A 13,551-nucleotide genomic window follows, 5' to 3' on the forward strand; every position below is an offset into this window, starting at 1 on the left:
ATGTTTAAAATATAATAATAAAAATAAAAATACATTCTTTAGTAAGAACATAATATAGTCCAATTTGTATTTTTAAAGGAATTTGCTTATACATAGAATGTTTCTACAGGGATATACAGAAAACTAAAAATAAGTAATTGCTTTTGAGAATGAATCTTGCTTTTTACCCTATACCTTTTGAAATTTTGACTTAAAAACTAGTATTTTAAGTCATATTTTATCCCCTTTTTATTTTTCAATTATAGTTGACATTCAACATTATATTAGTTTCAATGTACAACATAATGGCTTGACTTTTATATAACTTAGGAAGTGATCCCCCTAAGTCTATCTGGTAACATACATAGTTATTACAATATTAGAGGCCCAGTGCACGAAATTTGTGCATGGGTAGGGTCCCTAGGCTTGGCTGGCGATCAGGGCTGATCTGTGGGGAGACTGGCAGGGCAATCAGGGCCCCCGCTAGCATCCGCCTTGGCCTGGTGCCGCCCACTTGCCAGCCCTGCCCCCTGCCACCACCACTGGTCATCATCTGTGGGGAGACTGGTGGGGCAATTGGGGCCACTACTTGCACCCACCTTGGCCTGGTGCCACCCACTCACCTGCTCCACCATCCCACTGCAGTCCCGCTCTCGTGGGGGCCCATCAAGGCCAGTAGCACCTCCATTGCCACCCACTGCCAGCGCCAAGTCACTGGTGCCAGCCATGTTCCGCACCACCCCCTGGTGGTCAGCACACATCTAACTCCCGGTCAGTCGAACTCTTGCCCGTGGGGACAATTTGCATATTAGCCTTTTATAGGACTAGAAACCCAATACACAAAATTCATGCAAGGGGCTCAGCCCTCACAACTGCGGTAGCTCGCCTCGGCCCTTGTAGCCCTGATTTCATCCAGAAGTTCATCCGGAATGTCGTACAGAAGGTCATTCGGTGGTCTGGCCTGGTTAGCATATCACATTTTTATTATTATAGATTATTGACTATATTCCCTATGCTGTACTTTACATCCCCATGACTAGTTTGTAAGTACTATCTTATACTTTTTAATGCTTTCACTTCTTTTCCAAGTCCCCCAAGCCCCCTCCTATCTGGCAACCATCAGTTTGTTCTCTGCATCTATGAGTTTGTTTCTGTTTTGTATGTTTATTTATATCACTTTTTAATTTCCACATATAAGTAAAATCATATGTTATTTGTCTTTCTATGTCTGACATTACACTTAGCATAATACCCTCTAGGTCCATCCATGTTGTTGCAAATGGTAAAATTTCATTCTTTTTTATAGCTGAATAATATTCCATTCTATATATGTACTGTTACTTTTTTATCCACTAGTCTATTGATGGTCACTTGTGTTGATTCCATATCTTGGCTATTGTAAATAATGCTGCAATGAACAATGGAGTGGATATACTTTTTTGAATTAGTGTTTTAGATTTCTTCGGATAAATACCCAGAAGTGGGATTGCTGGGTCATATGATAGTTCTATTTTTAATTTTTTGAGGAACTTCCATACTGTTTTCCATAGTGGCTGCACCAATTTGCATTCCCACCAACAGTGCACGAGAGTTCCCCTTTTCCACATCCTCGCCAACACTTTGGTTTGTCATTTTATTGATGATAGTCATTCTGACAGGTGTAAGGTGACATCTCATTGTAATTTTAATTTCCTCTGATGATTAGTGATATTAAGCATCTTTTCATGTATCTACTGATGTCTATATCCTCTTTAAAGAAATATCTATTCATGCCGAAACCGGTTTGGCTCAGTGGATAGAGCGTCGGCCTGCGGACTCAAGGGTCCCAGGTTCGATTCCGGTCAAGGGCATGTACGTTGGTTGCGGGCACATCCCCAGTGGGGGGTGTGCAAGAGGCAGCTGATCGATGTTTCTCTCTCATCGATGTTTCTAACTCTCTATCCCTCTCTCTTCCTCTCTGTAAAAAATCAATAAAATATATTTTTTTTTTAAAAAAAAGAAATATCTATTCAGGCCCTTTCCTCATTTTTTAATCAGATTGTTTGACTTTTTGGTGTTAAGTTATATGACTCTTTTTTTTTTTTGCTTCTGCTTTTGCTTTTATCTTTATTATTGAAAGTATTAGTGATGTCCCTTCCCCCCCCCCCCCATTGACCATTTTCACCTGGATTCCTTCGTCTTTCCAGGCCTTCACCGCACTATTGTCTGTCCATGGGTTATGCATATATGCATATAAATTCTTTGGTTAATCTGGATATTAACCCTTTATCAGGTGTATCATTGGTGAATATGTTCTACCATTCAGTAGGTTGTCTTTTCACTTTGTTGATGGTTTCCTTTCCTGATGTCAAAATTTCTTCATGCTATTTCTATTATGATGTTATCCATTCTTAGCTTATCCCCAATCCTCACCATATTGTCTCCACCCTGTGTACCCTCTACTCACTTTCAAGTGTTCTTAGCAGCACTCTCAAATTCCTCAACAGTCGGGGGGGGGGGGGCAATGGTAAGATACGTACACATATAATACCTTAATAAAAAAATGGGGGAAAAAATTCCTCAACAGTTTCTCTTGCTGTCACATCCTACTTGCCAATTGCCAGTTCGAGATAAAATCCATTATTGCCTTTCTTATAACTACAGAAAGGTATATATGTATATGTTAAATATATATGTACACACATATATGTGAATACACACAACTGATCACTTCACAAATTTATTCCATCAAATCTCAACTATTTCAGGATAAATTGTTTGTCTTCTTGAAGTATTCTCTCCAACCACTTAAATGGTTTTTTCTCTCAATATCAAATGACTCAACTGAACCAACTTCATGAAAAATACCAAGGCCCCTTAATCATTAAATCTAATAACTTCTTTTACATTTCTACAGTATTTGACCCTGTTCACTAATCTCTTCTCTTTTTTTGTATTTCATTTTTTTTTAAATTGTGTACAGGTAAAAAGTGTAAATGGTACAAAGAGGTTTGTATTAAAAATTAAACATGTCCTCCTATCTGATCTCCAGCTCTCAGGTCCCCTCCCCTGAGCAATTACAATTGTCAGCTTCTTGTGAGTCAATCCAAAGAGTATATCTATCTTATCCTATCTAATAAAAGAGTAATATGCAGATTGACCATCACTCCAACACACAATATGGCTGCCCCCATGTGGACACAAGATGGCTACCACAAGATGGCCAGCAGGGGAGGGCAGTTGGGAGGCACCAGGCCTGCAAGGGAGGGCAGTTGAGTGGGACCAGGCCTGCATGGGAGGGCAGTTGGAGGCAATCAACCCTGCAGGGGAGGGCAGTTAGGGGTGACCAGGCTGGCAGAGGAGGGAAGTTGGGGGAAAACAGGCTGGCAGGGGAGCAGTTAGGCATCAATCAGGCTGGCAGCGGAGTGGTAGGGGGTTATCAGGCTGGCAGGCAGAAGCGGTTAGGGGCAATCAGGAAGGCAGGCAGACGAGCAGTTGGGAGCCAGCAGTCCTGGATTGTCAGAGGGATGTCCGGTGGGATCGGGCCTAAACGAGCAGTCGGACATCCCTAGAGGGTCCCAGATTGGAGAGGGTGCAGGCTGGGCTGAGGAACACCGCCCCCCCTCCGTGCACGAATTTCATGCTCCAGGCCTCTAGTTTTATATACAAATGTTAGGATACTATATATGCTATTTTATTCTTTATCTTTTTTGTATAAATTTTTCAATGTCAGGCTATTAGAGGGTAGGGGGGTTTGGGAAGCTGGATAAAAAAGGTGAAGAGATTAAGGAAAAAAACACAGTCATAGACACAGACAACAGTAAGGTGATTACCAGAGGGAAAGGAGGGTGGTAGGAGGTAGAAGAGAGTAAAGGTGGGATAAATGGTGATAGAAGGAGACTTGACTTGGGGTAATAAACACACAATACATTATACAGATGATGTATAATAGAATTGTACACGTGAAACCTATATAATTTTATTAACCAATGTCACCCCAATAAATTAAATTTTTAAAAATTTTCAGCCCTCGCTGGTTTGGCTCAGTGGATAGGGAATCATCCTAAGGACTGAAGGGCCCCTGGTTTGATTCTGGTCAGGGGCATGTACCTCGATTGCAGGCTCAATCCTTGGCTCCAGTTGGTGTACATGTGGGAGGCAACCAATTGATGTAGATGTGTCTCTCTCACATTAATGTTTCTCTCTGTGTGTCTCTCCCCCTCCCTTCCACTCTCTCTAAAAATCAATGGGAAAATGTCCTTGGCTGAGGATTAATAAAAACAACAACAAAATAAAAAGTAAAAATATTCCAATGTTATTACATGCAGATTGCCCTCATCCTTTTTTAACAACTACATAGACATCTAATGCATGGATGGTATAGTAATACTGTATTTACCCAGGTTTTTTTTTTGTTGTTGTTGATATAGCCTTTCCTTTAGGAAGGTGTCCCTACTACCACCCAGTGGATTTTGTGTCATTGTACACTGCTAGTTAATCTCCTGCCTCCTCACTTTCTCCTTTCTAAGCTTTTTAAATGGTCCCCTATCAACTTCCTATTTCCTAGAACTGAAATTCTTGCTTTCCACCACCACCCCCTCCCCCCACCCCCCGGTAGCTTAATAGTAAACTCATCATTTGCCATATGCTCCGTTATCTTCTTTGGATCACCTGTGAATTGGTATCTCCAGTACTGGCATCTCTCTCCTATTATCTCCAGATTCTCATTAGTGAATATTTGACTGCTACACATATACAAGCTCACATAATTTCTTTTTAAAATTTAATCTTTGACCCCAAAATTCACATGCTTACTTATCTTTATAGCATTACCCAAGATTAGTATGTTGAAATCTCTGTTTTCACCTTATCACTGATCTCTGTAAACAATTAATTTCTAATACCTGCCAAGTTGACTCAACAGATCAGAGTAGTTTATAACTGAATTTGATCTGTACCTCTAGGAAAAGTGAGCAAAGTAAAAGCCCTACTGCCCATATAGCAGTCATAATGGTATAAAAATAAACTTTGTCAAAGTAATGTATAATGTAACATCTTTAAAGACACAACTCCATTTACCCGTATTCATTTTTCAGTTTGTCTTAGTCATTTTTATATTTCCTGAAGACACAATTACAGTATTATATATAAAGTTTTAATGCATTTCCTATGCAGAAGATTAATTTTAGTTGATATTCTATAAAAATTAACTTGAACATATAGGAGTTTAGAAACATATTACATATTCCAGAAAGTAAAATTAATATGACATTTAAAATTCTTGGTTATACTTCAGTAGGTCTAATTTACACCAAAGAAATCCATAAAGTAAGCTCCAGGGCAGTACTGCTTATCTTGAGGACAGGATGACATATTATAATTGCTTTATTAACTACAACATTCTGATTTCCTGTGAAGCTGTAATGGCTTGTTGCGCACTAGAGATTTTGTTACTTAGAATATAATTGATTGTAATATATACTGTTTGCTCTTGAATAACTCCCATTTTCCACCTCAGGGATTTTCATTTCAGCATCAAATAATATGATTACTGCATTCATAATGTTTCTGAAGCATTTTGAAATTTTGTCCATTAAAAATAATTCAAAATTGAAATATGATATAAATTAAGGGAGCAAATTGAATTTAATCCCATATGTTTCATTTTAAGGCCATGTATAGTGTATAGAATAGCTCATCCTTGTTGGCTATTACCCTGTAGTTGGCATTAATCAAAGGTAGCAAGGCAAGTACCTGAATACTTGAGGAATTGACAATCCCATGAACTATTTTGGCTTCTGTTCTCTAATTGTCAGTCTTTGCTATTACTTGACATTCTCTGACTTAATAATCTAACAATAATCCCTAACATCAAAATACAAATCTTTATTATTAACTCCAAAATAAATTACCCTGGAAACTCTTGACAGAGTCTTGCTACAAGTTCTTGCTTCTTTTTGTCCATTTTTTACACACTTCTGCTCCTCTTTCCTAGTTTTCATATTTTTCTCTGTTAACCAGTTACCTCTCCCCCCAGTCTGATGTTCAGTGCTTAGGAACAGAGACACTTCCTCCTCAAGTCAAAATAATGCTTCACTTCCTCTATCATAAATTGTTCTTAAAAGAGAAAAATACTTGTTTTGTTCCTTAGTTGAGCAACTGAGAATTTCCTGATGTTGTTTACCTATTCTTTGCATTTCACACAAATGAATATTTGTATGAACTCTGCAAATATTTATTTTGTTAAGACCAGGAGGCCAAAGACACAACCAAATGTGTGGAGAATCTCAATTTTCATGCATCAGTTTCTACCCAAAACCTGTCTATCTTATTATCCTTTCTTTTGTCTTCCTTTCAGACTTTTAAAAGAAGGAAGGCAAAGGGAAAGTTGGATCTCTTAGTATCTCTTCTTATTTGTGCCTCTCTAAAAGACTGAATTAAATGAAAAGGATATATTAATTAATAGGGTAAAATTGGATTTTGATATCAGATGGATTCCATTCTCCTTAGTTGTTTCTGCATTTTTAGATAATCTGAGCTATAGCACACAAAATGAACATAGTAAAACTTCAAATCCAGAAGTGATAGTGGGCTCCCCAAATTCATCTTTCTCTCCAGCCTGATTAATTTAGGACCATGGCTTTGGAGGGCAAAAGCCCCAAGCAGTTTAAATACTGCTCTATACTCATGCTATTAACGAAAACTTTAGTTTCTGTCACCAAGCAGTGGTTAGAAGTTCGTAGGATCCTTCATGAGAGCCAATCAAACAGCTAGCTCTTAGTTCTTGGCCCAAAGGTAAAAGGGCCGAGAAAAATTAAACCTCCATAATCTTTGTGAGCTCTAATCCCACCAGATTGTGCAATTGGGGTAGATTTCTGAAGGAAGAATTACATACTCCAAAGCCAAGTAGAAGTTTCTACCACCCCAGAGAAAATTCCAGATTTTTAAAAATTGACATTCTCTTTGGAATGTTTCTTTTTAGTCCCCCCACCCTTGATTCTATTTTTATCATGTCATTGTACTGACTCATGTTTATAAAAGTAACCAGGGACTCGTGAGACATATGGAGAAGAAACTAAAACTTAAGCCCAAATAACATTATTTCACAAATCAACAGGGAAGTGAAAATAGCGCTGTTGAGCCCTCAAATCTCCAGATTTCCTCCCTTTGTGGAGAAGCTTCTGGGAGAGAAATTTTTCACCACTATCTCCTCCTGGCCAAATCAAATCCTCCTTTGGTTCCTGTCCCATTAGAGTAAACGCCAAACGAAGTGTATATTGTATTCTAGATTCAAGAGCTAGTTGTGTTTAAGCAACTTCTGTTTGCAAGTACCATTTGCAACAACAAAATAATTTCTATTCTTTATAACTCTTTCTCTTGCTCTTTAACTCCTAGGGATGAAAAGAAAAATTTTGAGGCTACTGGTGAAAAACAAACAAACAAAAAAAAAAAAACACCTTTCAAGACAAGTTTTAAACCAACAAGTCCCTCTGTATTCACATTTAGTAGAAATCAATTCATTGGTTTTGAAGTTTAAAGAAGAAAGAAGCCTTTTCTATCAACTCCCCTGGAGGAATTACTATGATGCGTACAATAATGCAAACTTTATTTGGGGGGCTCCTTATCAGAAATTCCCATCAAATACGGAGACTAGATGAGGATCTAACCCATTGGATATGCGTGCTTAATTGCCAAGATACCATGGCAAAAATCAATGTACAGATCTCTTGGCTTTACTTTATCTTTTAAGCCAGTGTTTCTCAAATGTTGACATGCATATGAATCACCTGGGAATCTTGTTAAAATCCGCCTTCAATAGGTCTGGGGTGGGGCCTGACATTCTAGTTTTCCAGCAGTCTCTCAGGGATGACAATGCATGCACCTGCATAGCACCACACTTTGAGTAGCCAGGTCTTAAGGTAGCTGTATTTTGTATCTTAACATGAGGCTTTATTCAGAGGAAAAATTTTTATATAGAGCATACCTGCTTTGTGTGTAGTACTAACTAGAATGTTTGATTTATGTCATTTAATTCAAAATAACCCTATAAAGTACGGTTTAAGGAAAGTTTGGCTTTCAGAAAAGTTCATTCTTTTGCCCAAGGTTGCACAGCAAGTAAGTGCCACATATTTGGACTTGGGTGTTTCTTTGTTTTTAATGGAGAAGAAGAAGAAGAAGAAGAAGAAGAAGAAGAAGAAGAAGAAGAAGAAGAAGAAGAAGAAGAAGAAGAAGAAAAACAAGGAGGGAACCTACAGCAGTATTCTCTATGTATTATATACAAAATCTTGTACATCCCGGGTCCGGGTGAGGCCATGTGCCCCTGGATCCGGCTGAGGCTGGGTCCCGGGTCCAGGTGAGGCCATGTGCCCCTGGATCTGGGTGAGGCTGGGTCCCGGGTCCGGGTGAGGCCGCGTGCACCTAGGTCCAGGTGAGGCCACGCGCCCCTGGGTCTGGGAGAGGCCATGCGCCCCTGGGTCCGGGTGAGGCCACGCGCCCCTGGGTCTGGGAAAGGCCATGCGCCCCTGGGTCCGGGTGAGGCCACGTGCCCCTGGGTCCGGGTGAAGCTGGATCCCAGGGTCCGGGTGAGGCTGTGTGCCCCTGGATCCGGGTGAGGCTGGGTCCCAGGCCCAGGTGAGGCCACGAGCCCCTGGGTCTGAGTGAAGCTGGATCCCGGGTCCGGGTGAGGCCATGTGCTCCTGGATCCAGGTGAGGCTGGGTCCAGGGTCCGGGTGAGGCCGCATGCACCTAGGTCCGGGTGAGGCCACGCGCCCCTGGGTCTGGGAGAGGCCACGCGCCCCTGGGTCCGGGGGAGGCCATGTGCCCCTGGGTCTGGGTGAAGCTGGATCCCGGGTCCGGGTGAGGTCATGTGCCCCTGGATCCGGGTGAGGCTGGGTCCCGGGCCCGGGTGAGGCCACGCGCCCCTGGGTCCGGGTGAGGCCGTGTGCCCCTGGATCCGGGTGAGGTCACACGCCCCTGGGTCCGGGTGAGGCCACGCGCCTCTGGGTCCGGGTGAAGCCAGATCCCGGGTCCGGGTGAGGTCGTGTGCCCCTGGATCCGGGTGAGGCTGGGTCCTGGGTCCAGGTGAGGCCGTGCGCCCCTAGATCCGGGTGAGGCCACGTGCACCTGGGTCCAGGTGAGGCCACACGCCCCCTGCGTCCAGGTGAGGCTATGTGCCCCTGAGTCCAGGTGAAGCCGTGCCCCTGGGTCCGGCCGAGACCAAACCAGAGGGAGTCAGACCTCCATTACCACCATTTGTCCACCATCCAGAGCTGAGGGGTCAGTGCCGACATGTACACATAAAGAACTGGTGGACATTGAAATTGGGTCTCAAAAGAACTGTTGGTCCAGAAAGAAACTCACTACAGACTGATTCATTTGCCTGTCAGCATAACTATTATTGCTTATCTCACATTCAGTTCTTATATCTCTAGTGACACATGATCTCACTCATGTAGGGGAAATGATGAACAACATAGACTGATGAACAAGAACAGAACCAGAAACAAGGAGGCATCGATCGGACTATCGGGCCTCAGAGGGAGGATAGGGGAGGGTGGGGGGGAGCGGGGAGAGATCAACCAAAGGACTTGTGTGCATGCATATGAGCCTAACCATTGGTTAAGTTCAACAGGGGTTGGGGCATCTGTGGGGAGGGGTGTGGGATGGGAATTGGGGGATGAGGACAAATATGTGACACCTTAATCAATAAAGAAATAAAAAATAATAATAATAAAATAAATAAAAGAAAAGAAAAAAGAAAAACAAGATAAAAAAAAATCTTGTACAGAGCACTTTGAGAGGTGAGGAAGTTTCTACCCTTTGGAAATCAAAATAGTATAATGGTAGGATTGGACATATACAGGTGTAGGCAAAAATAGGTCTATAGTTATAATACAGTAACTGATAATAATACAAGAATAAACTCTGTTTGGTGTACTCACAACTGTAAACCTACTTTTGCTTATCCCTGTACATAAAAAAGATAAATAACAGTTCTTATGTTTGTTTGGGGTTTTTGTGTTTTTTTTTAATATAAAATGCTTCATGAATTTGTGTGTCATTCTTATTCAGGGACCATGCTGATCTTCTCCATACCATTCTAATTTTAGTATTTGTGCTGGTGAAGCAGCACAAATAACAGTTTTTAAGTGTTGTGCATATTGCTATTAATAGTGTAAGGTAAAACAAGTAATTTTTTCTGTCAAAGACGGGAGTTTTCCACATGACTTGCAGCTCCCCTGGGGGCTGCCATTTTGAAACCGCAAAGGTCAACCCTTTCCTTTAAATAAGCCAATGGAGAAAGACTGTGAGACTAAGCTCCAATCAAGAGTGAGAGACAGATGCCGAGTAAGGAATAAAAAGCCGAGTGGATTGCCAGCTCAGTGTGTGTGCTCCCAGACCATGTGCTCCAGCAGGAGTAAAGATATTTGCCTTGTTGTCTGGCTCCCGAGTATCTTTTGTGTTCTACCAAGGCCCCTGGTTTTGGGGGCTTGCCTTATTTCTAACAATAGGAAAGGAGCAAAATGGAGGCCAGATATTATAAGCATGGCCATCTGGGAAGCTTTACTGGGAAGCTGCAATTTTACACGCCCCGGGAGCAACTGGTCCATCCCCTGCAGTTCCCTGGGGGAAGGGACTGGACAAATGGGAGATGAGCGCATGTGCAGTAGGTTGTGGTGATGTAGGGAAGGGGATTGGCTAGAGGGGTTGGAGCAAATGCAAGCGTGCAAAAACTTAGATTAAAAACCCCAGACAAAGGAATCTCCTCTCTTGTTCCTCTGGCTTTGCTCCTGCTTTCTTGCACTCACCCGTGCTACCTCCATAGCCATGTGGCCCTAGAAGCCCATGCGGACCCCATGCACAATGGACTACAACTAGGAACACAAACTAAGCTAACCTGATGCTGGACCAGACTGTGCAAATATGGAACAGAAGCTCTGGACAACTGTTTTAATCCTAGCCCTGCTGAAGACACAGCTGGACTTCGCCCATGGCAGGATTGAGGGAGAGGAAATCTTGGAAACCCGGGGGTTTAGTTCCACACAAATAAATATCACTCATTCTCCCATGTAAGTCTCAGAAAATTCTTTTTCTCATGACATCACAAATAGCCCACTTCCCCAGGCAACAGGTGGGGCCACAGAGGACACCCCTCCAATAACACAAGATCAAAGACTATTGAGTTAAATAATAATAAATCTGGAAAGGAAACATTAATCGACAACATATTTCTGTAAAATTACTTTGGATTAACTCATTAATTTCTGTTGTGTTAAACTACAGAAATATTTCTAATAGAATTTAAAACCTAGCACTGGAAGAGTTAACAGATATAAAGCATATTTCAAGAGTTTAAGTGATAAGAGCACCAAAGTGGAAGGCCCAGTGAACCAGTGTTTTTCATGCCTCTGCTTATATCACATTTGCTAACATCCCATTGATCAAAGCGAATCACATGGTCAACCCATGTTCAAAATATTCTACCTCTAGCCCTGTCCGGTGTGGCTCAGTTGGACATCTTCCCATGCACTGAAAGGTTGCTGGTTCTATTCCCAGTCAGGGCACATGCCCAGGTTGTGGGCTCAATCTCTGGTGGGGGAGAGGCTTTTAAAAGATTCTACCTCTTGCCCTACCCGGTTTGGCTCAGTGGATAGAGCGTCAGCCTGGGGACTTAAGGGTCCCAGGTTTGATTACAGTCAAGGGCACATGCCCAGGTTGTGGGATCGATCCCTAGTGGGGGGCGTGCAGGAGGCAGCCCGATCAATGATTCTCTCTCATCGTTGATGTTTCTTTCTCTCTCCCTCTCCCTTCCTCTCTAAAATCAATAAAAAATATATTTTTAAAAAGATTTTACCTCTTTTCTAACTGCCACTTGTACATAACAATGAAGAGGAAGGTGGAACTATTCTGAGAGTTGGTGTTAATGGGGAGAGAGAGGTCTCCAAGATACCTTCAAGGCCTCCACTTGTATGATTATGTAATTCAAAATTCAAACTTGTCATTTTAAAAAGTCTATGAACTAGCCGAAACCGGTTTGGCTCAGTGGATAGAGCGTCAGCCTGCGGACTGAAAGGTCCCAGGTTCGATTCCGGTCAAGGGCATGTACCTTGGTTGCGGGCACATCCCCAGTAGGGGGTGTGCAGGAGGCAGCTGATCGATGCTTCTCTCTCATCGATGTTTCTAGCTCTCTATCCCTCTCCCCTTCCTCTCTGTAAAAAATCAATAAAATATATATTTTTTAAAAAGTCTATGAACTAGATGCTTATGGTTAAAACAAATGTACATATCTTTTCACTCCCCAGAGGAAAATACTGTTTTCAGCTATATGGTTATCTTTTCTGGCAGAACTTAGTTTTTCTTAGAGGTTTTTATAAAGTTTTAGTATAAGCCTCATTGAACACAAGCTACATTAAAGAAATGTCTATATAGAATTATTAATATTTTTATACTTTTTAACATTGAGCTCTAGACAAGTGATCGCTACTATTATTGAGCATTTATTATGAGCCAGGCAGGCATTAAGCAGTTAGCAAGTAAAAACTAATAAGATTCCATCTCTACATCCACTCACTTGTAATTGAGTGATTTATTTCTTTCTCTGGCCAGAAAAAAAGAATCACTGTGGTGCTGCAGACAGGAAATTACCATTTAATACTGGCAGAGCCTTCTTCCTGTTTTACCCAAAGATAAAAAGTAGGAATTTGAGGGTGTGTTTCACTTCTCCACTGTGATTCCCATAAACCACTTTCTGGTTCTCACTCCAAGATTATCCATTTGAACCCCTCCTTGGATCTATTTGTCCTCTTACAATTGATGAGGAAATGAAATTGTATTTACAAAGCTTTTATCCTGGGTACAAGACAATCAAGAAAAACTGGTTCTTGCCAGTCCTCTGAGATAGGTCTCTCTGAACACTTGGGCTGAGGAGTCAGCTGCCAATGCGGAATTCACTTACTCAACCCAATTGTATAGAGTGTAACTTCCCACAAAACTGCATGAAATTTGAGTGACCTGGGAGAAAAGTCCCCCTATACAAGAACAGTACCTTGGTGCCATGACCGGGTAGCTCAGTTGGTGAGAGCCTTGCCCGATACACCAAAATTGCAGGTTCGATCCCCAGTCAGGGCAACATACAAGGGTCAAACAATGAATGCAGAAATAAGTGGAACAACAAATCATTGTTTCTATCTCTCCTTTCTTCTCTCTCTCAGATCAATTAAAAAATATTTAAGAATAGTACCTTGTCAAATAATTAACTAATTTGTCTTTATTCTTTTAAATTTTAAAGTCATTTCTGCATGCAAAATCTTACATTAAAAGGTAATTTCCCAGGGGAAGTTTTAAGGTGTGTGCTTCAAACTTTGTGGATTGAATTGAGTTGAGTAATGACTTCGCCAGCAACTAATGCCTTAACTAGCCTGCTGTCAAGAATGAGGATGTTGGGAAGAGAATGGTGCAATGTTTCCTAAAAGTTGTCTCATTTTAAGACTCACCTGAGGTGCTTATTAAATAGGCAGATTTTCCAGCCACTTGCTGTGGAGATTTGGTTCCTTAGATCTAGGAAGGCAACTGGGACTGCTAATATTTAACAAA

The 13,551-nt window shown here is 41.6% G+C and overlaps 1 non-coding gene across 1 annotated transcript; it reads right to left on the bottom strand.

The window, feature by feature from the left end:
- Window positions 1-9,984: 9,984 nt before the first annotated feature.
- Window positions 9,985-10,090, bottom strand: LOC114227651 (U6 spliceosomal RNA). Its single transcript, XR_003613728.1, has one exon. It is a non-coding gene; the product is annotated as a U6 spliceosomal RNA (small nuclear RNA).
- Between the last annotated feature and the right edge of the window lie 3,461 nt (window positions 10,091-13,551).

This window comes from Eptesicus fuscus, chromosome 1 (genome assembly GCF_027574615.1).
Source record: "Eptesicus fuscus isolate TK198812 chromosome 1, DD_ASM_mEF_20220401, whole genome shotgun sequence".
In the NCBI taxonomy this organism is placed as follows: Eukaryota; Metazoa; Chordata; class Mammalia; order Chiroptera; family Vespertilionidae; genus Eptesicus; species Eptesicus fuscus.